A 22,457-nucleotide genomic window follows, 5' to 3' on the forward strand; every position below is an offset into this window, starting at 1 on the left:
CAGGGCACACGGCACTTGAGCTCTGGGGATGGGAGAAGCCACAATCTAGGGGGCTTATGGAGGTAAGGAAGTGGGAGAGAACACTGTGGGTCACCCTTGCAAGAATCTTCGATGAGAAGGGCTGGTTAAGGGCATGGTGGTTGGAGGGGGTACAGCGTTCTGGGAGTTAGGATTATTCTGTCATAAAATCAGCTTTAAAAAGTATGCGATTCAGTGGTTTTAAAATGTATTCTCAAATGATCCAATTCCCCAACATTTTCTTCACCCCCTAAAAGAAACTCTGTACCCACTGAGCTGTCACTCCTTGTGCCTGCCCTGTCGCAGTCCAGAGATGTACTATTCGGGACCCTTTCATGCAATGCACTCTTCTGAGGGGCTTCCTCCACTCAGCCAGGTCTTCAAGGCTCAGCCACCTTGCAGCGTGGATCAGAACTTCGTTTCCTGTGGCTATTATCCCACCGTACTGAAAACCCATCAACCAGTGGACATTTCCGTTGCTCCACTTTCTGATGCTAGGGACATTTATATACAAGTTTCTGATTGTGTGTGTGTGTGACTGGAGCCAGGTTGCAGGATGCAGGCAGGGAGGTAGAGCAGAGGCTGGGCCGGGAGGAGCCAGTAGGGCTGGGCAGGAGGCGGAGGGGGGCGCCCAGGAGAGGAAGGCCACTTCTTCAGCTTCGTCGCCCTGGCAGAGCAGCCAGTCTCCTGGGTTCCCCCCATACACCTCACCCCCTGACTGGCCACGAGCACACCCAGGCCGGCCTGGGCTGTGTCCCGGCCCATGGTTCCTTTCCTGACGCGGTTTATAGTTTCAGGGTCTCCTCTGCTCAGAACTGGCCTATCTGTGGCTGGATTTCTGCGCGGTTTCGTCCACCGGTAAATAAGGACAATCCACTGTGAAGTCCGAGTCCGGCTCCGTGCTCCTCAGGTCACTCCGGGCTGCAGCCGCCCAGAATAACAAACCGGAGCAGTTGCGCTAGCGGACCCTACAACACCCCAACCCAGCGTTAACCACCGCCCTCCGCAGCCACTGCGCACGCGCCTCCCCTCGGCCCGGGAGAGGGCGGAGAGTGGGCGGGGCCGGAGCCTCCCGGGCCAATCAAAACCGAGCGACCCCGCCCTCCGCGCCGGTGGACCGAGCTTGACCCCGGTGGTGGGCGGAGGAGGCGGGGCAAGTAGCGCGGCCGCGGAGGGGGCGGGGCTCGGGCCCGGAGGCGGGGCGTGGGGCTGTCAGTCCCGCGCCCGCCGCCGCCGCCGCCGCGGCTCCTCGCGTGCCGTGGCCCGGGTGGCTGCCAGCGCTGCCGCCCGCCACCGGCCGCCCGGCATCCTGTGCCGCCTCCCGCCGTCCCCGCCCGGCGCGCAGGTAAGGCCTGCCGCGCTGCCGAGCCTTCGCGCCCCCCGTCCTCGGGATCCGTCGCCGCGCGGGCGCCCCCTCCGGGCTGTGTCAGCGCCGCGGCTCCCCCGGCCGCCCGGGGGCGGTCCCGGGGGGCGGGACGACAGTTCTCCCATCCCCCCCATCCCCCGGCACCTCAGGGCGCCGCTTCTGCCTCGGGGTCCCGGGGCCAGCCTCCGCGGGCCGGGCGTGGGAGCTGCGCCTGAGCCCCGCCTCGCGGGCCGATTACACAATCGCGGGGATGAGGCGGGGGCCCCCTCCGCAGCCCCGGCCCGCACCTGTCCCCGCGGCGCGCCCCCCGGCAGACGCCGGCGCCCCAGCGCGACCGCGGGGGCCGGCAAAGTTTCACTTTGTGGTGGGGTTTGTTGACGGCCGCGCGATGCGGGAGGCGGAGGCTGAGGCGCGAGGATGCGCCGGGCGAGCGCGGCTGCCCGCGCCCCGGGTGGCTGTGCTCCAGGTCTCCCCTCCAGGAGTCCAGCCGGGAGCCCTGCCCCGGGAACGGCGGCTGCTGCAGCAGCAGTCTGGGGACAGCTCGGCCTCTCGCCCTCGCCCTCTCTCTGACATTTAGACCAGGTAGGCGAATTTACCCAGCGTTATTTTCCCGACACTTTTAACACCGTGATGTGCTTTGCCATCCCCGGATGAGTCAGTTGACAAGGCGGGGAACACAACATAGACCCAGACGCGCAGGGCACGCGCCTTTGGGGCCAGGCGCTGGGCAAGCACCCGCGGGAGCCAGGACTCGGGGTGCGCCGAGGGGCGCTGGCGGCCGCCGAGAGCGACTGCGTGTTTTCCGGCGGTCAAGGCGGCGCGTCCCCTGCCTCTCCCAGGTGGTGCTGGTTATTGACAGCCTCCAGCGTAAGGCAGCTTGTTTGGTTGTCTTCACCCAGGCAAAGGAGGAATCGTTAGAGGTGCTGCCCAGGGAGGAGTTCAGGAAAGAACTGAGCTTCGAGTGAATCTGGATCTGGCCTGCCGTACCACATCCCCCTTCCTGCGCGGGAAACCGTGGTTCTTCCGACTTCCCAGTAGGGCTGTGCTGCAGCAGAGTTGGTCTTGCTGGTTCCTCAGTGAGTCTGGAGACCTCTTGCTACCTGTAGTTGATAGGCCTGCCTGGGGACATCCTCCACGAGTGGGCTTAATTGGCACTTTTATCTGCCCATTAAGCAGGGCAGCTTGAAATCTCTTGTAATCAGGCGCTGTTGTAGTGTTGAATCTTTAATAATATCTAATTCATTTTAATAGTGTTTCTATAATAATCTTCCTATCAGTATGCCAGTTCTGCAACCCCAGTACTTTTAGTATAGAAGCAGCAATTTACTAGAAATATTATCATGGCAAAAACAATTCTCTAACAGATTTGCAGCCCACTTTACTTAGATAATTACTGCTGGAGGCTGTTAAGGTTCTTAATTCTTGGCTGCAGGAGGTGTTGCACTGCTTTTGATCTCCGAGGTCTTTATGAGGTCATTTCTTTCTGTAGTAATGGTTTCAATCACAGTGTCACTTAAATATTTTGGGGCACTAATATCACATGAGTTTATTCTCTGTGCGGATTTCTTTTTGGACAAAGTACAGAGTGAACAGAATTTAGTTTTGATTGAGTGCCTACGTTTTTAAAAGGAAGGTATTGATTCTATTTTGGGGGTTATATTAGGGCTACGATGATGGTAATGGTAGTGTATTTTAATAGCTTATGTACCAGGCGCTGTTTTGAGTGCTTTACAGATATTAAGTTATCAATTCTCACAATAGCTTTATGAGGAAGGTATGTTATCATACTTTGTTTTGCACAATGAAATTGAGGTCCAGTTGCTTAACTCACATCACACAATTAAGCAAATGACAGTGAGATCCTCACCATAGCAGCCTGAGTTCAGAGTCCAAGTCCTTCACCACTGTGCTGACCTGTCTCTGGAGATTATTCTTTAAAGGGTATTTCTTTTATTTTAAGGTTTATTTTATTGGTTTGAAAGGCAGAGTTACAGAGAGGGGGAGAGACAGAGTGATCTTCCATCTGCTGGTTCACTCCACAAATGACTGCAGTGGAAGGAGCTGGACCGGACCAAAGCCAGGAGCCAGAGCTTCATCTGGGGCTCCTACATGTGTGCAGGGGCCCAAGCACTTGAGCCATCCTCCACTGCTTTCCCAGTCACATTGGCAGGGAGTTGGATGGGAAGCGAACCTGGGATGCTGAGGTTTCGGGTGGCAGCTTAACCTTCTGCATCACAGTGCCAGCCCTAATAGGTATTTCTACTTGCTGTTCACGCATTATATTCTGCACCATGGGAAGAAGAGAGACTTCCACTGTAACAGCAAGCACTGGGTTAGGAGCTCCTGTTGCGCTCTTAACTGTGCCACAAGCTAGTCTATGACTCTGAGTGAGAAACCTGACCTCTACCTTCCAAATCCTCATTGGTGGAATAACAGCTGTTGAATTAGGTGAACCAACTAGCTTTACCATTCTGGTGAGCTGGAGAGATAAGTCAATGCATATAATAACTAAATGTCCTTATTCCCAAGGCCAAGTGTAAGCTGAATGAATGTCAAATGCATGTTGTGTAAGCACATGTATGCACCATAGACTGCTGTCTGTGGTTACCTGTGGGAGTTCATGGTTGAGAGATTTCAACTCAAACACTTCAGTATTGTTTTATTGTGTTGCAGCTGGCATTGTTACTTAAATATATATGTATATATATATATATATATATATATATAAAAAAGACAGGGGTTGGTGCTGTGGCATAGTGGGTAAAGCCACTGCCTGTAGTTCTGGCATCCCATATGGGTGCTGGTTTGAATCCTGGCTGCTCCTCTTCCTATCCAGCTCTCTGCTATGGCCTGGGAAAGCAGTAGAAGATGGTCCAAGTCCTTGGGCCCCTATGCCCACTTGGGAGACCCAGAAGAAGCTCCTGGCTTTGGATCGGTGCAGCTCCAGCCATTACGACCAATTGGGGAGTGAACCAGTCGATTGAAGACCTCTCTCTCTCTCTCTCTGCCTTTCCTTCTTGCTCTGTGTAACTATGACTTTCAAATAAATAAATAAATCTTTGAAAAAATAAAAGACAATCAGAAAAGAAGTCATCCCATACAAGTTGGGTAGCCGTGTGTAGCACTTGGAGGGGACATGTGGTATCGCTTTGCAGGCAACTTGGGGTCAGTTGACGGCAGGACCTGAATCATACACTGAAGACTTGCCAGCATCCCAGCAATTCAGGATCAAAAGGAAACTTTGGAAGTCATTTAGTTAAATACTCACCTCCCCTGCCTCCTGCCACCATCTGTCCAGCAGATCAGTGCCCCCATCTGTGGACATCTGTGATCATCCTCTTCCTGCTTGGCCACTTCCAGGGTCAAGTGCACATAGCCATGCTCCAGAGAAGAAAAAATTGCATCTGGTGGTAGGGAATGGAAATTGCAGAGGATTCTGGGCCATCCTGACATATACTCATGAGAGACTATCCATTGTCAATGTGAAACCTAGATTCAAGGGGAGACGCTACCCCAGGGAGTCCAGTTGAAGGCTATGGCCAGAATCTAGGATGGAGTGATCAGGCTGAGACAGGTGGTGGCAGGGGATGGGTCCAGGAGGGCATGTTCCCCGGAAGATAGAGCTGCCTGCAGCCAGCGACTGCTTGCTCCTGAGTGTCAGGGAGGAAGAACAAGAAAGCATCTCCTGGGGCCGTGAGAGGGTAGAGTCTTGAGAGAGGCACTGGGTGAACCTGTGAAGTTGCAGGTGGTAGGCAGGAGAAAAAAAATTCCTTACATCAATCCCCTACAGTTGTAGAATAGGCTGGGGCAAATGTAAGGCCTTCAACCATCAGAAAACACTTTTTTTTTTTGGCAAGAAGAGAGTACACCATTTAAATAAGGTGGAAACTCCTTCTGCCTAATGAACCTGTGTTGTGTTGCGGCTGGGTGTACTCCTGCTTGTCAAGGTGGGAATCAGGTATTGTTCCTGCCTCAGAGGTGCAGGAGGTAGCAGTGAGGTGGAGCCTCCTTTCCACTGCACATCTTAGAGGCAAGAATGGAATGAGGAGTTGCACATGGAGCGTGAAAGGATGCTGGCTTTGTGTGGTTATGCAGAGAAGGGGTCTGGGCAGCACTGTTTGGGAGCTGAGCCAGGAGGACGTGTTGGTAATGCTAATGCTTTTCTTTCTTTCTTTTTTTTAAGATTTGTTTTATTTACTTGAAAGGCAGAGTTGCAGAGAGAGAGAGAGAGAGGGAGAGACAGAGAGATATTTTCCATCCACTGGTTTACTCCTCAAATGGCTGCATGGCCAGGGTTGGGCTAGGCCAAAGCCAGGAGCCAGGAGCTTCTTCTGGGTCTCCCATGTGGGTGCAGGGGTCCAAGGGCTTGGACCATCCTCTGCTGCTTTCCCAAGCACATTAGCAGGGAGCTAGATCTGAAGTGGAGCAGCTGGCACTTGAACCGGCTATACCACAACGCCGGCCCCAGCAAGGCTTTTTTCTGATATTGTTGGGAAATGTTCTTTTGGGGGATTCTGTTCTCCAGTGGCACCTGCTCAGTATGTTCTAGAGAGCCAGTGTATCTCCTGGGAATGCTGGGAAAGCCACTGCAAGGTTTTCCTTCCAATTTAAACACAGATTGTGTGGCGCTGAAGAGGACATGGAGCAAAATGTTTTAATGATCACATTGACTGGAAAGTAGGGTAATAATTAGGAGGAAACAAATAAGATTTACCCCAGAAACCACAAAGACAGACAAAATGGAATGTTCTAAGTTCATTTTTTGTCTTGTTACTTTATGTGTCTCTGGCTTAGGATGCCATATTGCTTATATAATTCATATTCACATTTGTAAGTTGAAATGTATTTCCTAATAGTGTGTGTGGTATGAGCTGTATAATCTCATTTCTCTTTTGTTTTGCCAGGACAGTGTTGGTCTTGGTTTTCAATATGCTTTGGGTGAGTGGTGCTCAGCCAGTAGCAACTCTGCCCTCATTGGGACTTTTGGCAATTCCTGGAGCCATCTTTGGTTGTCACTGTGGGGTGGGAGATGTACTGCTGGCGTCCAGTGGATGCTGCTGAATGTCCTGTTATGCCCAGGGCATCCCCCACAACAAAGAACCATCAGCCCAATATGTTAATAGCACTTTAGGCAACTAAAAAAGAACTTATTAGGAACAAATTGAGGTCAAAGGGACGTGGAAGAAGAAAATATGAACTGTTCTTGACTCTGGCCAAGTGGTTCAGTTGCCTCCCACGTGACTTTCAGAAGGACAACCACCAGACATGCTGCCAGGGCCCAGGCTTCTGTCTGCCCTCGGGAGCTTCTCTAGTGTCCACATTGCTCAACACAGTAGTTTGGAACAGGAAGTGGAGGCCGTTGTAGTGGCGGAGTAACATTCGATTGGCAGTGGTAACACACAGAGACAGAAAGGTTTATAGGCCAAGAAGGAAAGCTGGCTTCTGCCAGAATAGTTTTGAAAGGTTTTAGGGAGTTTTTCAAAGGGTATTTGTTGAAAACATTGAGTGCGATGCTGAGAAGATACAATCTCTGCTGTGGGAATGTGTGAACCTTCTAGGCTGTGATCCGAGAGACTGAGCACCTCCCAGATTCTTCTGTGTCTAGACACAGAAGAGAAGGAGCAACACGTGGTTCTGTTATCAGGTTCTATCTCTGTTCTCCTCCCCCCCCCCCCAATTCCCTTGAAAAACTGTATTATTCTGGAAAATTTGAAACATACACAAACATTGAGAGAATCAGTGGCTGTCATCTTCATTGACCATCAACTCGTGGTCAACTTTGAGCTACAGCTCATCTTTGAGTCGCCCTTTTTAAAAACTTAGAAATAGCACAAATTACTGAGAGTGGGCATTGGGGTGCAGTGGATTAAGCCACTGCTTGGGAGAACTTCATCCTATATGGGTGCAAGTTTGTGTTCCTGTTGCTCTGCTTCTGATTCAGTTTGCTGCTAATGCTCTTGGGAGGCAGCAGGTGATGGCCCAAGTACTTGGGTCCCTTCCACCTGTGTGGGAGACCCAGATGGAGTTCCTGGCTCTTTGCTTCAGCCTGGCCTTCTCTGTATGTTATGGGCATTTAGTGAATGAACCAGCAAAATGGAAGATTCTCTGATTCTCTCCCTCTCCCTCTCTCCCTCTTCCTCTTTCCCTCTCTCTGTGCCCCTTTCAAATAAATGAATAAATCTGAAAGAAATAATTCCTGATTGTCTGTCCCCTGGGAAAAGCTTGGCAGTGAAGGGGGGTAAATGATTTTCTGGTGTTTGGGTCTCCATAGACAACAAGTGATAATGGGTGTGCCTGATTCTCAGAGCCATGAGGCCCTGAGAAGCAGGAATAGGCCCAGGCAAATCTGGCAAATGGGAACATAGCGCTTGTTGGGGTGAAAGTGCAGGTGATCAGACTCAAATTTCTTTCTTTGTAAAGCTCCTGGGTAGAGGAGCCTGTTTAGAGTTCCCGGCTGCTGGACACACGTCTCTGCGTCTACGGTTTCAGCTATAGGGGGTTTGCGCACGGCCCATCTCTGTTTCATGGTCCTGTAGGTGTGCGCTGTATGCAGCAAAGTCAAGTGTGCCTCATAGTCTGCCTCTTAGAGCTGCTGACTCTTTACAGAGTGACTCCTGTACGACAAGCACAGGGCAGGGCAGGGGGCGGGTGTGAGAGAGAGGGGGCAGGCCCCAGTGGTGTGAAATGCCCTCTTGCACCAGCTGCCCCGCCTTTGAGAGTGGCAGAAGGGCCCCCGACGCAACCCTGCATCTGCCCCGTTGGGATGCAGTGATGCACCTTATACTCTGCGAGCAGGACTTTCTCTTCCCAGTTGGCTCCCTGAGCTTCAGGAGTGGTGTTTTTGGCCATTGTAGACCCGGCATGCCTTTACTTGATTCTGTGTTGTGTTGTAATATGCATAGAAAAATGGCTTCACGAGTTGAGAGAGTTCTTGAATAATCAGATAATTGATGTCTATGAATTTTAATTAGTGCCGGTTTCTTCTGACTTCGACATTCTAGATCAGGTTCACGAGCAACTGCACTGGGGTGAAGTATGGGGCCTCTGCAGAGCTGTATTTCCATCCTTATTCTAGTTATTAAGTGCATTTGTACCTTCTCTTTATTCCACACAGAGGTGTAGGTGGCATTGGCTTATTATGACCATTTTGTATCATAACTGTAGATTTTCTTTAGGGAGAGCAGCTCTCTGACTGTTGATAATAGTTTTTATCTATGCTGGGTCTCTATTGTGTGCCAGGCCCTTTACTTACATTCACTCTGGTTCTTAGAACCCTTTGAGGTGGGAATTAGTATTCCTGTTTTATAGTTGAGGAAACTGGGGTTTAGAGAGGCTAACAAATGCTAGGAGGTTACACTGGGTTTTAACCCAGATGTGTCTGATTCCAAAGCCAAGTGCTTTCCACTAGGTCTTCCATCTCCCATGGTTAAAGTTTGTGGGATTTCTTATCTAGGCCTGGTGGAGGAGAGGGTGGCAGGTGCTGTGAAAGGGGAGTTCTGGAAATGTTCACTTTGAACCCGCTAGAACACTTTGCTTTTGAGTGTGATCAATTACTTATGTCCCATTTTTGAGCATAAAGTAGGAGTTGCACACAGGTAGCCCTGAGCCAGATTTGGCCAGCAGATGTGTTTTATTTGGTCTGCAGAGCATTTTCGTTTTCAAAAAATGAGGTTAGTTGTTACCATTTAAAAAGAGAGAGACTGTACACTTAAATACAGGTTTCTGGCTTCTCTTGAACCACTGGACAACCTGGCGACATGGGACCACGTCAGGTCCTTGGCAGTGGTCAGTCTCAGCAGATGTGACAAAGACTCCTTGGCTGGCTGATTTCTCCTCTGCCCCCTTCCCTGACTTCTTTGTCTGCCAAGACTCTGAAGACATCTGAGTTAGAGGCATTCTAGTAGAAGTTTTGCACATTCTCTCTGCCCATATCAGCGTCATATTAGAGGAAACTTGCTTTGTATTAGAGTTAACGCTCCCAGGTTTTTTTTTTTTTTTTTTTTTTTTCCCCTTTATGAAAACCTTGGAGAAGGAACTGGGCTTGGCATGTGAACAGACACCCCCATGTTCCCCTGTCCCCTGCTCCCATTAACAGCTCACTGGACTCTGGATGAGTTTTTGGACCAAGGCAGACCAATCAGATTTGAGATTTGGACACCCAATCAGTGGGCTGAAGAGCTAGCAGTAGGAAGGATTTGTAGACTCAGACTGCAAATGGTGACCTTGGAAAGGTGGAATATTGAGCGTGGAAGCTGCAGAGCAAGGAAGTGAGAGATTGCATGGCAGCAGAGCAAAAGGAGTTACCTGGTCTCTGTCCACCTGCTTCCTACACTTGGATTCCTTGCTGTCCTTGGCACTTGTCAGTGACATTATCGAGAGCCTATTACAATACCAGGTACTGTCCTAGATGCTTGTGGTACATCCGTGAACAAAACCAGACAGATTTCCTGCTCTTCTAGAGCTTATGTTTTGGTAGAGGAATGTTTTGGTAGAGATAATGTCAAACAGAAAAGCAAATAAACACAGAGTAAGTAAGGTGATAATAAGTGCCATGTAGAAAAACAGGTAAGAAGATGTGGAGTGGATATATAGGGTAGTGATGTTATATAAGAGAGGTTGTTCAAGCAAGGCCTTCTGACAAAGTAATGTGGATGAAGTAAGGAGTGAGGCACAAGGAAACCTTAGAGGTGGAGCAAGTGAGCCCTACAGAGGGTTCAGCAAGTGCAGAGGCTCTGAGGTGGAACTATACTTGACCCATGCAAAGAACAGGAGGGAGATGTGGCTGAGACACAACTAATAGTGGCAGGGGAGGAGACGGAGGTCATGCAAGGTCTCAGAGCTGCATCAAAAACTGGATCGCATTCTGAGTGGGACGAAAAGCTATTGAAATATTCTGAGCATAAGTGACATGATCTAGCTTATGTCTTAAAAGATGTAAATGCAGTATGGAGAACAGACTGGAAATGAGCTAAGGTGAATGTAGGCTAACTGGTTAGGAGGCTACTCATTTGTCCAGATAAAATACATTGATGGCTTGGGCTAGGAGAAAGGTGGAAGCAATGAGAAATAGGCAAGTCCCGAAAAAATTTTGAAGATGGAATTGACAAGACTTACTTACGTATTGGGTATTGAATATGGGAGAAATTATCTTTTCATTTTGTTTTTCCCACAAAATTTTTGAAATGTCCTCATATATAAAGAAGAAAACAACAGAGAAAGAAATGTTCATAACCATAACTATTTTAAATGAGAATAGTGAAGGCATTTTAAAGAAGAATTGGGTTGCAGAACTTGATCTATGAATATCTAATTATATAAAGCTCTGATAATAGCAACCGTGTGGTATTGATTCAAAGACAGTGAATCCAACAGAACAACATAGAGAGCCCTGAAAGAACTGCTTTGCATGTATGGGTTCTTGGTATGTTGCAAAGGGTGGATTTTCCAATAAATGGTGCAGGAATTGCTGGATATGCATGTGAAAAATATGATGTGACAATTCCTTTACATAATATATAGAAATTGATTTCAAAGGCTTTTAAAACTAACACAAAGGGAGAAACTATAAACTTTGAGTAACATAAGAGAAACCCTTGATGTCTGCATGGGGAAGGACTTCTTAAATAAGGCACAAAAAAATCCACTCTAACTTCAGAAAAGATTGAAAAAATTGATCGCATTAAATTTTTTTTTTATCTTTTATTTAATGAATATAAATTTCCAAAGTACGACTCATGGGTTACAATGGCTTTCCCCCCCATACCGTCCCTCCCACCCACAACCCTCCCCTTTCCCACTCCCTCTCCCCTTCCATTCACATCAAGATTCATTTTCGATTATCTTAATATACAGAAGATCAGCTTAGTATACCTTAAGTAAGGATTTCAACAGTTTGTTCCCACACAGAAACATAAAGTGAAAAATAATAGATGATTTTTTTTTAAATCATGATGAAATCAGATCAGACCTATTGTCATGTTTAATCCCAGTGAGAGTCAAGTTGGGAATTGATAATTTCTTTTTTTTTTTTTTTTACAGAAGATCAGTTTAGTGTACATTAAGTAAAGATTTCAATCGTTTGCACCCCCATAGAAACACAAAGTGAAATATACTGTTTGAGTACTCGTTATAGCATTAAGCCTCAGTGTACAGCACATTAAGGACAGAGATCCTACATGAGGAGTAAGTGCACAGTGACTCCTGTTGTTGACTTTACAAATTGACACTCCTGTTTATGGCATCAATAATCTCCCTATGCACCAGTCATGAGTTTCCAAGGCTATGGAAGCCCCTTGAGTTCTCCGACTCTTATCTTGTTTAGACAAGGTCATAGTCAAAGTGGAGGTTCTCTCCTCCCTTCAGAGAAAGGCACCTCCCTCTTTGAAGACCTGTTCTTTCCACTGGGATCTCACTCACAGAGATCTTTTTGCCAGAGTGCCTTGGCTTTCCATGCCTGAAATACTCTCATGGGCTTTTCAGCCAGATCCGAGTGCCTTTAGGGCTGATTCTGAGGCCAGAGTGCTATTTAGGACATCCGCCATTCTATGAGTCTGCTGAGTATCTCACTTCCCATGTTGGATCACTCTCCCCTTTATTTATTCTATCGGTTAGTGTTAGCAGATACTAGACTTGTTTATGTGCTCCCTTTGACTCTTAGTCCTTTCATTATGATCAATTGTGAACTGAAGTTGATCACTTGGAATAGTGAGATGGCATTGGCACATGCCACCTTGATGGGGTTGAATTGGAATCCCCTGGTATGTTTCCAACTCTACCAATTGGGGCAAGTCAGCCCGAGCATGATCGCATTAAAATTAAGAATTTATTTTAATCAAAACTATGAAAAGAACGGAAAATAGCTTATAGTTACTGGACAAGAAATTTCCGAGCTTCATGAGGGCAGGGGCTGTGCCCGTTTTATTCATCACTGTATCTCAGCACCTCCCATAGTGCCCAGAGCCTCAGCCTTAGCACCCAGGGTACATGCACTAACTCCTTATAGCCATCCCCACAAAATGGATACTCACCTATGGAAGGAACCCACAGCATAAACCACAAATGTTATTTATTGTTTTTTCTTCTATTGCTGTTCATGTCTTGAATGAAAAATGAGAAAGAGGGGTGGTAGCTTAATCAGGCAATTTTTTTTTCACATTTTATTCAGTGTAGAAGCATTTGTTTGGGGTTGAATAGGTTGAGAGAAGATTACATAGAAATATGAAATGAGAATCTCTTCCCAAAGGAGTTGGGAATCTGCTTGGGAGATTGTGACAAATAGAGAAAAAAGTTTTTCCAATATAGCCTGTGCTTTAAAATGTGATCTATGCTGTAACTTCCATGGGAGGGCAGATGTGATAATTGAGGAAGATATGGAGGAGGAAAGATTTGGAGTGTGTAAGGGGGAATTTATGCATAGAAGGAGAGGAAGGAAGTTTTGCCCTGGAGAGATGAGGATGAAGCATGCTACAAATTGAGGAAAATTTAAGGTGTTTTGGAGAACAGGACAGTTTGACCAGAGTGGAAGAGGACAGATTAGAGTGATAGCTTCCTTAAGAATAAATATGGGCCGGCGCCGCCGTGGCTCAATAGGCTAATCCTCCACCTGCGGTGCCGGTGCCGGTGTGCCGGTACACCGGGTTCTAGTCCCGGTTGGGGTGCCGGATTCTGTTCCGGTTGCCCCTCTTCCAGTCCAGCTCTCTGCTCTGGCCCGGGATTGCAGTGGAGGATGGCCCAAGTGCTTGGGCCCTGCACTCGCATGGGAGACCTGGAGAGGCACCTGGCTCCTGGCTTCAGATCGGCGTGGTGCGCCGACCACAGTGTACTGGCCGCGGCAGCCATTGGAAGGTAAACCAATGGTAAAGGAAGACCTTTCTCTGTTTCTTTCTCTCACTGTCCACTCTGCCTGTCAAAAAAGAAAAAAAAAAAGAAAAAAATGAAAAAAAAAGAATAAATATGAGTGAGGGGCTGGTATTGTGGCATGGCAGGTAAAGCCACCACCTCTATTGCATTCCATATGGGTGTTGGTTTGTGTTCTGATGGCTACATTCGGATACAGCTTCCTGCTTATGACCTGGGAAAGTAGTGAAAGATGGCCCAAGTGTTTGGGTCCCTGCCACCTACATGGGAGACCCGGGTGAAGCTCCTGGCTCCTGGCTTTTGGCTGGCCCATCCCTGGTTGTTGGGGCCATTTGAGGAGTGAACAAGCGGGTGGAAGAGTCTTTCTCTCTCTCTCTCTCTCTCTCTCTGTAACTGTCAGATGAATCAATACATTTTTGAAAAGCAAATAATTATGAGTGAATTGCTAGAAAATTTCTGAAAAATAATGGTAATATAAACATAAAAACCTTAGTAGTTATGAAATATTTATCCACAGGTAAAGTCAGTAATCCACTTTGGCTTTGGCAGAGGGATGATGGTGAGCATCTGTAGGTTCGCAGTTCAGCAGAGTTCCCTCTTCTGGTCAGTGGACTCTAGCCTTGTCATTATTACTTGGAGGCAAAGCTGAAGCCAGCACTGGAATAATGCCTGCATCATAGCTTGAGCTAATACATATTTCTGAATGGCTGATAAAATGATAGAGATAGCATATCACATCATATTGTAAGATATTTAGTATTTATTAAATGTTTTTAAGAAACTTGGTTGGGCCAGTGCTGTGGCATAATGGGTTAAGCTGCAGCTTACAGCACTGGCATCCCAAGTGGGTACCAGTTTTTGTCCCAGCTGCTCCACTCCTGATCCATCTCCCTGCTAATGTACCTGGGAAAGCAGCAGAGGATGTCCCAAGTGCTTGGGCCCCTGCACCCAAGTGTGAGATCTGGATGAAGCTCCTAGCTTCAGCCCGGCCTAGCCCCAGCCATTGCAGCCATTTGGGAAGTGAACCAGTATATAGAAGATTCTCTCTCTCTCTCTCTCTCTCTCTCACTTTGCTTTTCAAATAAATAAAAAAAAATTTTTATAAAGAAACTTGGTTAGAGATTTAAAGAGAAGATGTATCCTTAATAAGGGGATATTATTAACAGATATTTGCCAACATGTTTGATAATTCAGATGAAATAAACAAATTCCTTGAAAAACCCGACATACCAAAACAACACAAGAGGAAACAGAAAATCTGAATGCACATGTATCTATTAAAAATAATTGAATTCATTGTTAAAGACCTTCTCACCAAATGACAAACAAACTCTCTAGGCCCAAATGGTTTCTCCAGTAAAGTCTTGCAAACGTTTAAAGAAATTATTGACATCAGTCTTACATACTGTGCCAAGTGATGGAAAAATAAGTATAATTTCCAGCTCATTCTCAAGAAAGAGCATTGTACCAAGTCCTGACAAGAACATGACAAGAAAAGAAAATTGAAGACCAAACTCTCATGGACATAGTCATAGAAATTCTAAACAAATAAAATCAAATGAACTCAGTGACACATAGGAAGGGTAACACAAGTGCATCACAAGCAGACTTTCTGGAATTCAAGAGTAGTCTAATAGTTGAAAACAAATCAATATATTTTCTCATTGTAACAGAATAAACAAAAAGTCATCCTGATAGACATGGAAAAGGATTTGATAAAATTCAGTATTAATACATGATTAAAAAAAGTCTTTGCAAATGAGTTCCTTAATCTGATAATGAGTATCTAAAAAGATTTTGAAGCAAACACCATACTTATTGATAAAATTGGAAAGTCTTCTCCCTAACATGTTTGCTAACATCACTTGTATTTAACTTTGCATTAGAAATCGTAGCCATTTAGCAAAGCCAGAGAAAGAAATGAAAGCCTGTGGTTTGGGAAACTGTCATTATTGAGAAATAACATGACATGAATATAGAAAATCCAAACAAATCTATAGATAAGCTATTGGAATCGATAAGTAAATTTAGCAAGGTTGCTGGGTAAAAGCTCAATATATAAAAATCAACTGGACTTTTATGTACTAGTAACAAAAGATAAAGTATGAAGTTTAAGAAATAATATAATTTACCAACTCCTCAAAAACATCAAATTAATAGGAATAAATGTAATAAAGATGGTCAAGAGCTCTACACTAAAATTGGGATGACATGCTGAGAGAAATTAAAGAAGACTTAAGCAGATGGAGAGATATACCATGTTCATTGACCACAAGACTCAATATTGATAAGATGTTGATTTTCACCAAATTAATCTGAAATTATTCCATCAGACTTTTTAAATGTACATCAACAAGCTGATTATGAAATTTGTGTGGAAAGGAACATGGTCAAGGTTAGTCAAAAAAATTATGAAGGATAAGAAGAAAGCTGGGAGAACTTATGCCACCAGATGTTTAGGCTTATTATAAAGCTATAATAATTAAGCCATTGTGATATTTGTGCCAGAGTACAGATAGCCCCAAGTTCTTGCTGGGAAGCGCCCTTGTAACTAAAGACAGATTGGCGAGAGAAAATCAAATACGTGTATTATTATGTGCTGCGCATGTCACTTGGGGGAAAGCTCAAATGAAAGGTAACTCAGGGGCTGGCATTTTGGCACAGCTGGTAAAGCCACCACCTTCAGTGCTGGTATCCTATATGGGTGCCGGTTCGAGACCCGGCTGCTCCACTTCTGATCCAGCTCTCTGCTGTGGCCCGAGTCTTTGGGCCCCTGCACCTGCGTGGGAGACCTGGAGGAGGCTCCTGGCTCCTGGCTCCTGGCTCCTGGCTCCTGGCTTTGGATCAGCACAACTCTGATCATTGTGGCCATTTAGGGGGTGAACCAGCAAATGGAAGACCTCTCTCTCTCTCTCTCTCTCTCTCTCTCTCTCTCTCTTTTTCTCTCTTTCTGCCTCTCCTCTCTCTGTAACTTTTTCAAGTAAAATAAATAAATCTTTAAAAAAAAAAAGGAAAAGTAACTCAATGCAGTGGTTAGGACTCTGGATTATGTGAGATCTATGCCAAAGAACAATACATTGGTCGAGAAATTAATTGACAAAGTTTTAGAAACTGTGGGATGGCATATACATTGGAGTATGATGATGAGATTATGAGAAATTTTCACTTTTGAAGTTTTGTCCATTTTTTTTACAATATTTAATGTATTTTGTATCAGAAAAGCAGTGCAATTTAAAATTATACAAAGGCAAAAAGTTACTTATACTACAATTAAAAATAGTCATGTGCAGGTATTAAAGTCAGTAGAAACTTAGAAACTATATCTAAATGTCAATATCAGCTGTCTTTTGGGGGAATTACTAATGTTTTTAAGTTTGAGTATTTTTATATTTCTTTGCATTTTCAAACTTCTCTGCCATCAGAACTGTTAGGCCTTTCTTGCACATGCTTCCTGCTTGTCTGTCTGCATCTACTTGCTTCTCATGTTCCACATGCATGCTACATTTCCTTTTTATGCAGAACACAGAACATTTCTCATTGGAAATAATTTGAACAAGGTACAGCCTATAGGGAAAAGCCCTGGAAGCCCCAATCTTTTCCTATAATTGGCTCACACACGTATGCTCACAAACAAATGCAGTCTTTTTTTCAAGCATAAATGGGATCCTTGCCCCCAACATCTTATCCACATTCTCTTACTTACTGCTCCTTGAGCTGCTCATGCAGTTTTTCCCCTGCGTGACTTAGCCAAAAGCCCCCTTTACCCTTTCCTCCAGTCCCTGTGCAACCAGCAATTACTGCATCTAATTAGTAGATGTTTTTCCTAAGAACACTAGATGAGAAAGGCTCAAGAGGGACAAAGCAGGAAAGGAAAGCAGACGCAGCCATAGCCGGGCGTGTAGCTCAAGGACGGTGGGGCCATGGCTGGATGTCTGTCCTTCTGTTTCTTTCACTTAGGGCACATCCCCTGCCTAGACAGCTTGGGCATTCCATGTTCATTACCTCAGGGACAAGTGACATAGCAGAATCTACAAATCGATGCTTGGCATTTGACTTTCCTAAGTCTGCTCCTCATGGGGACACTAGAGGACTCAATGCATTGACGAAGCTTTAGAAGGAAGCCCAATGAGTAAGAAAAGGCTTCTCTAGCACCCCTGACACCCCCTTCCCAAGAGGATGATAGTGCCCTTGGTGGGGGAGTGGGAGGGGAAGGAGGAGAGGCAGATGTTGGTGGCCCCAGAAGAGCCAGGCTATGCCCTCAGACTAGACAGAATCCTGAAGGGTAGTGACTATGCAAACCCCTTTCAGGTCCAGGGAGTCCAGGAGCAGGGAACACTGAGGCCTCTATATTTAGACCAAGCCCAGGCACTTTGGCATTCACTGAGAAAGACTCTGGACTTAACCCTTGGGAGATACGGCTGGAGGAGAGACCTTGAACTGCAGGGAATTAATCTCTGTAAAATGGAGTATTTAGGTAAACGTTAAATTATTAGAAAACAGTGAAGTTGTATTCCTTTCTTACCTAAGTGTGAAATGATACCCCTCACAACCAGATGAGGTACCCATTTCTTTCTCTGTCTTGGTGGTGGGCTGGGTGGTTTTGATGTGATTGGCCATGAGCCTCAGGGGTTTCCTAAGGTGTAATCTGAGGATACTGTCTCCCTTTCTGCCAGCATTGCTGCCTTTCAGGCCTCTGACACCAGTAGCACCAACTGTTGTTGGCATTGTAGGCCTGAAGTCACAGGTATGTCTGCCACCTCATCTTTATGAGAGCAGAGCAGGGAAGGATGAGCAGGGAAAGATAGAGCAGGACTTTTCTGGACAGGACTGCACAGGATCCAGACTGGAATGTGCTCAGGGGCTATGCCAGCTATGCCGTCTAATCCAGGGGATGCAAGTGGAAACCAACAGGGAACCCTTCTATGGGTTGTCATATTTGAGGAAAAATGCTTGTCACTGACTTGCGTTAATTCAAGAGTTGGTTAAGTAATGTTCAGACCTACATTGATGATTGATTCATAGAACTGAGAGTGGATTTGGGGATCATCTTGGCACTTCAGCCTCATCAGTGTCTAGAGACTTCATTTAAGTAGAGGTCACAGCACTTGTGGAAAGGAGAAGGCAGAGTGGCTGGCCTGACCCACCATGGAAAAAGTTGTTTGCTGGTGCTTGTCCCAGGTACTCTATGAAGCCCGGAGGCAGATATCTTTGGTTGATCCATTTGTGGGGTGTTCAAAAAGTTTGTGGAAAATATATATTCTATAAAAAGAAAAGTATGCATGGGTTTTGAAATGTTTTCTGTACCAAAATAAACTTTTGAAATTTCATTTTCCACAAGCATTTTAAAGTCCCCTCTTATCTGGGCTCTCTTGTCCCACCATCAGTCATTTTAGACTTTGCTGATCCTTCCCACAGAGCTTAATCACCGCATCACCTTTCTCTGCCTTCCCCCACCTGCCTTCCTGCTATGCCTTACACACCTGCTAACTTCCTTGCTCTGTGCTGGGGCTGTGTGTGCATCTCCTCTTTCCCGAATTCCCGGTGTTTGCCCCTGGTCCCTTTCTTTCTTTATTATGTACACATCCTTGCTCTCCTGTGAGTCTCGTGGTGGCCCGGGGCTTGCCACTCCCTGCAGACTCCACCAGCTGAGAAGAAGCAGGTATCTGCTATTCGGGAAACGCTGTCCCTCGGCTGGAAAAGGACTGGCTTCCTGGTGGTGCCAAAATGAGGTCCCCGTCTGGTGAAAGCAAACAAAGCCCCTCTATCCGTGGAGCTTCCTGTTTCCTCCCCTGAACGCTGTGCAGTCCAGACATGGGGCATTGTGCCAGGGCACACGGGTCCGAAGGCTGAATTGGGTGCATCTTCCTGGAGTGTCCTTGAAACTTTGGAAGGTGGAATTGCTTTTCATTTTTCTTCCTCAGGAAAGCTGTTACCACATGTGGGTCGAGGAATGTTATGGAGGGTAACATAAAATTCACATGGCCTTTAAAGATTAACCAGGAAATGTAAAAGTGTCCTGTTTCTGGTCAGCTGCTTTGTGTTGTCTTCACAATCCCTGGGATGTCTTCCCATCCCTCTGCTGTCAGGAATTGCCTCCATGGTGAAGAAGACAGCTATAGGCTGGACCCACCAGATTTGGTATCTTAGGCTGATTTAATAAAGTTGGACAAAATATTGAAATATCTATCAAGGTTTCTTTCTCTCCTACTCTTTAAGATTTCCTCAGTCCTCTCATATTCTGTTATATCTTCATTACTGGGAACATTTGTACTATTACAGTAGGAATGTGAAAATTCCTATGAAATGTGTACATTTTAAAATTCATAACAGAGACAAGCAATACTTTCACTTGTAAGAGTTTGGGTTTGCCTAATCCACTGTTGGTGGGAATGTAAACTGATGAAATCTCTATGGAAGTCAGTTTGGAGATACCTCAGAAATCTGAGCATAGTCCTACCATACGATCCAGCCATCCCACTCTTGGGAATTTATCCAAGGGAAATGAAGTCAGCAAATAAAAGAGTTATTTGCACTCCCATGTTTATTGCAGCTCAGTTCACAATAGTGAAGACATGGAATCAACCTAAATGCCCATCAACTGAAGACTGCATAAAGAAATTATGGGATATGTACTCCATGGGATACCATGCAGTGGTAAAAAAGAATGAAATTTGGTCATTTGTAACAAAATGGATGAATCTGGAAAACTTCATACTTGGTGCAATAAGCCAGTCCCACAGGGACAAATGCTCCCTGATCTGTGATAACAGAGCACCTAAACTTGCACAAAGACTTGTCTTCTATCCTGCTGTCATTAAAAGCAGTCGTTCTAAAATTTCAGTATTTAACTGTACCCACAAATAAGCTCATGTAGACCTTCATTCCCACTGACTCTTTATAAAATTAAAGAACTTTACTGAGAGGGAGTGAGACAGAGCGAATGTGAGAGCACTCCCATCTTCTCAAATGTCCTCAAAAATCAGGGTGCCTGGGGTTGAAACTGGGAGCCAGGAACTCAATCCAGGTCTCCCTCATGGGTGGCAAGAATCCAGTGACCCGAGATACCACCACTACCTGCTAGAGTCTGCATTAGCAGGAAGCTGGGTTCAGAAACCAGAGGTGGGCATCTGACCCAGGCACTAGGATGCAGGATGAAGGTGTCTTAACTGATAGGCTAAGAGCCTGCCCCTCACCTTGACTTCAGTTTACCCAGTTATGTCTCAGTGTTGTGGTAGCACTGTGATACCTGACACAATGCTTTCATCTTATCATAGCCTCTGTACTGACCTGAAGGAGACTTTACCTAGAGCCCTGGCAAGAAAGATGACAGTGGTATGATACCTTGAATTAATGAAATTGAGCTTGAAATGATTAATCTTACCCAAGAGTAATTGAGTTTACCTGGAAATAACCTAGATTAAATTTCTTACTTTGAAGGAAATGGAGGAAGGGCGGGGGATAAGACAGAAATTAATTATTGTTATAGAAACAAAATGTGTTTGACTTTATACACTTGAGTCTAGATTCTAAAATATTTTATTCAGTACATGAATTTTTACTTCTAACCCATTGCCCTCCACAGTGTGTGGGCATCCAGGTACTCTGAAACTCTTCCATTATAGAAAATGATGGGAATAAAAAGTTGATTTGTATTAATGGAAATGTATTAAGGATTCTGGCTCAAGATGACAGACTAAGTAAGTTAATTTGCCTCCTGTGAGTACATCTACTTTCCCTCCTTGAGTCCTCTTACATGACAGCTAAGGACATACAGAAAGGAATCTATGAAACTGTGAAAACAGGAGATGATGCTATGAGTGGAGAAGAGGTTTCATCAGATTTCTTCAAGGTGGAAATTATGGGCTTGCAGTTTTATTCTTTCTTTTTTTTTTTTAAGATTTATTTTATTCATTTGAAAGAGTTACAGAGAGAGGTAGAGACAGAGAGAGAGGTCCTTCATCTGCTGGTTCACTCCCCAGATGGCCACAACGGCCAGAGCTGAGCCTATCTGAAGACAGGAGCCAGGAGCCTCTTCAGGGTCTCCCACGTGGGTGCAGGGGCCAAAGGACTTGGGCCATCCTCCACTGCTTTCCTAGGCTATAGCAGAGAGCTAGATTTGGAGTGGAGCAGCTGGGACTAGAATCGGCGCACATATGGGATGCTGGTGCTCCAGGCCAGGGCTTGAATTCGCTGAGCCATAGCACCGGCAACATACAACAGGAATCCACAACCTGGAACTTGATTGTTGAATTGTATCAGAGGTAAGAGACTTTCCCCAAATGGCCTCCAGGCTTGGGTTGACATGAGAACATAAGAGTGAGCTTTGAGGCAGCAGTCTGGGTGGTCGACTAGAAAGGTGTCTTCAGGGCATGCTGGCTAAGTGATTCTTTCCTTTTTAAGATGTGGATAGAGAAATATGAATTCTAGGAATTGTTTTCTGAACTTATGAAAGATTTGCTAAAGGATGGCAAGGTGTAAATTTGGGCAACAGGGCAATACAGTGAAATATGAGTGTATATTAAAACTTTCACTGAAAATGTGTATTATGAGAAAACCCTGCAGGATTTCTCATTTTTTTTTTTTGCACCAAAATAAACTTATCCTTTAACTCAGTTTTTCCACAAACTTTTTGATATATCTGAGGTAGACCTAGCAGATTAAAAACAAACAAACAAACAAAGAAAACCTTGTGGAAGAGCCAGAGGGTAAAAAGGAAAGCCATCTCATACTGGGAGGGAATTTCATTCAATTGCTCCAAATATCCTTGGCCAGTGGCAGGAATTCTAACTCTCCTAGCCTGCTCTCCCCTAACATATGCCTCCACCCAAAGTTTACAGCCTATCCTCACAATCAGAGCAAACAAATTGTCTACCTGCAAAGGAAACTCTCAAGAACTACCTTTAGTAGTCTATAAAGTCCTTCGTCAGTAACTATAAATGGTTACCTAGGGACCACCAGCCATCTGAAGGAAATCAGTATTATAAAAGATAAAGACCAAGATAAACAAGAAGTCATTTGGGAGGATGTGGAGACATTAAAGGCAATTCAAAAATTTTTGCTGAATAAAATAATGTCTTTCTGTGATGAAAAGCATTGATCAGGAGAGAGGAATAACATAAAGCATGATGATAAATTCCAAATAAGTAAACAAAAATGTAGATGAGAAAATCTTTCAGAACCTGGCACAAAAGGGACAGTAAGTATGAGAAATGTAAAG

At 45.4% G+C, this 22,457-nt stretch overlaps 1 protein-coding gene across 5 annotated transcripts in view; it reads left to right on the top strand.

Annotated features, from left to right (window-relative positions):
• Positions 1-1,196: 1,196 nt before the first annotated feature.
• The window catches only part of HIVEP3 (HIVEP zinc finger 3), a 490,847-nt gene continuing 469,586 nt past the window's right edge, over positions 1,197-22,457 (top strand). For 3 of the 5 annotated variants that reach the window (XM_070078655.1, XM_070078658.1, XM_070078653.1), the window contains exon 1: positions 1,197-1,363. The gene's annotated coding sequence lies outside the window, so the exon portion shown is untranslated. The other 2 variants (XM_051856636.2, XM_070078656.1) reach the window with 2 other exon arrangements.

This window comes from Oryctolagus cuniculus, chromosome 7 (genome assembly GCF_964237555.1).
Source record: "Oryctolagus cuniculus chromosome 7, mOryCun1.1, whole genome shotgun sequence".
Taxonomy (NCBI): domain Eukaryota; kingdom Metazoa; phylum Chordata; class Mammalia; order Lagomorpha; family Leporidae; genus Oryctolagus; species Oryctolagus cuniculus.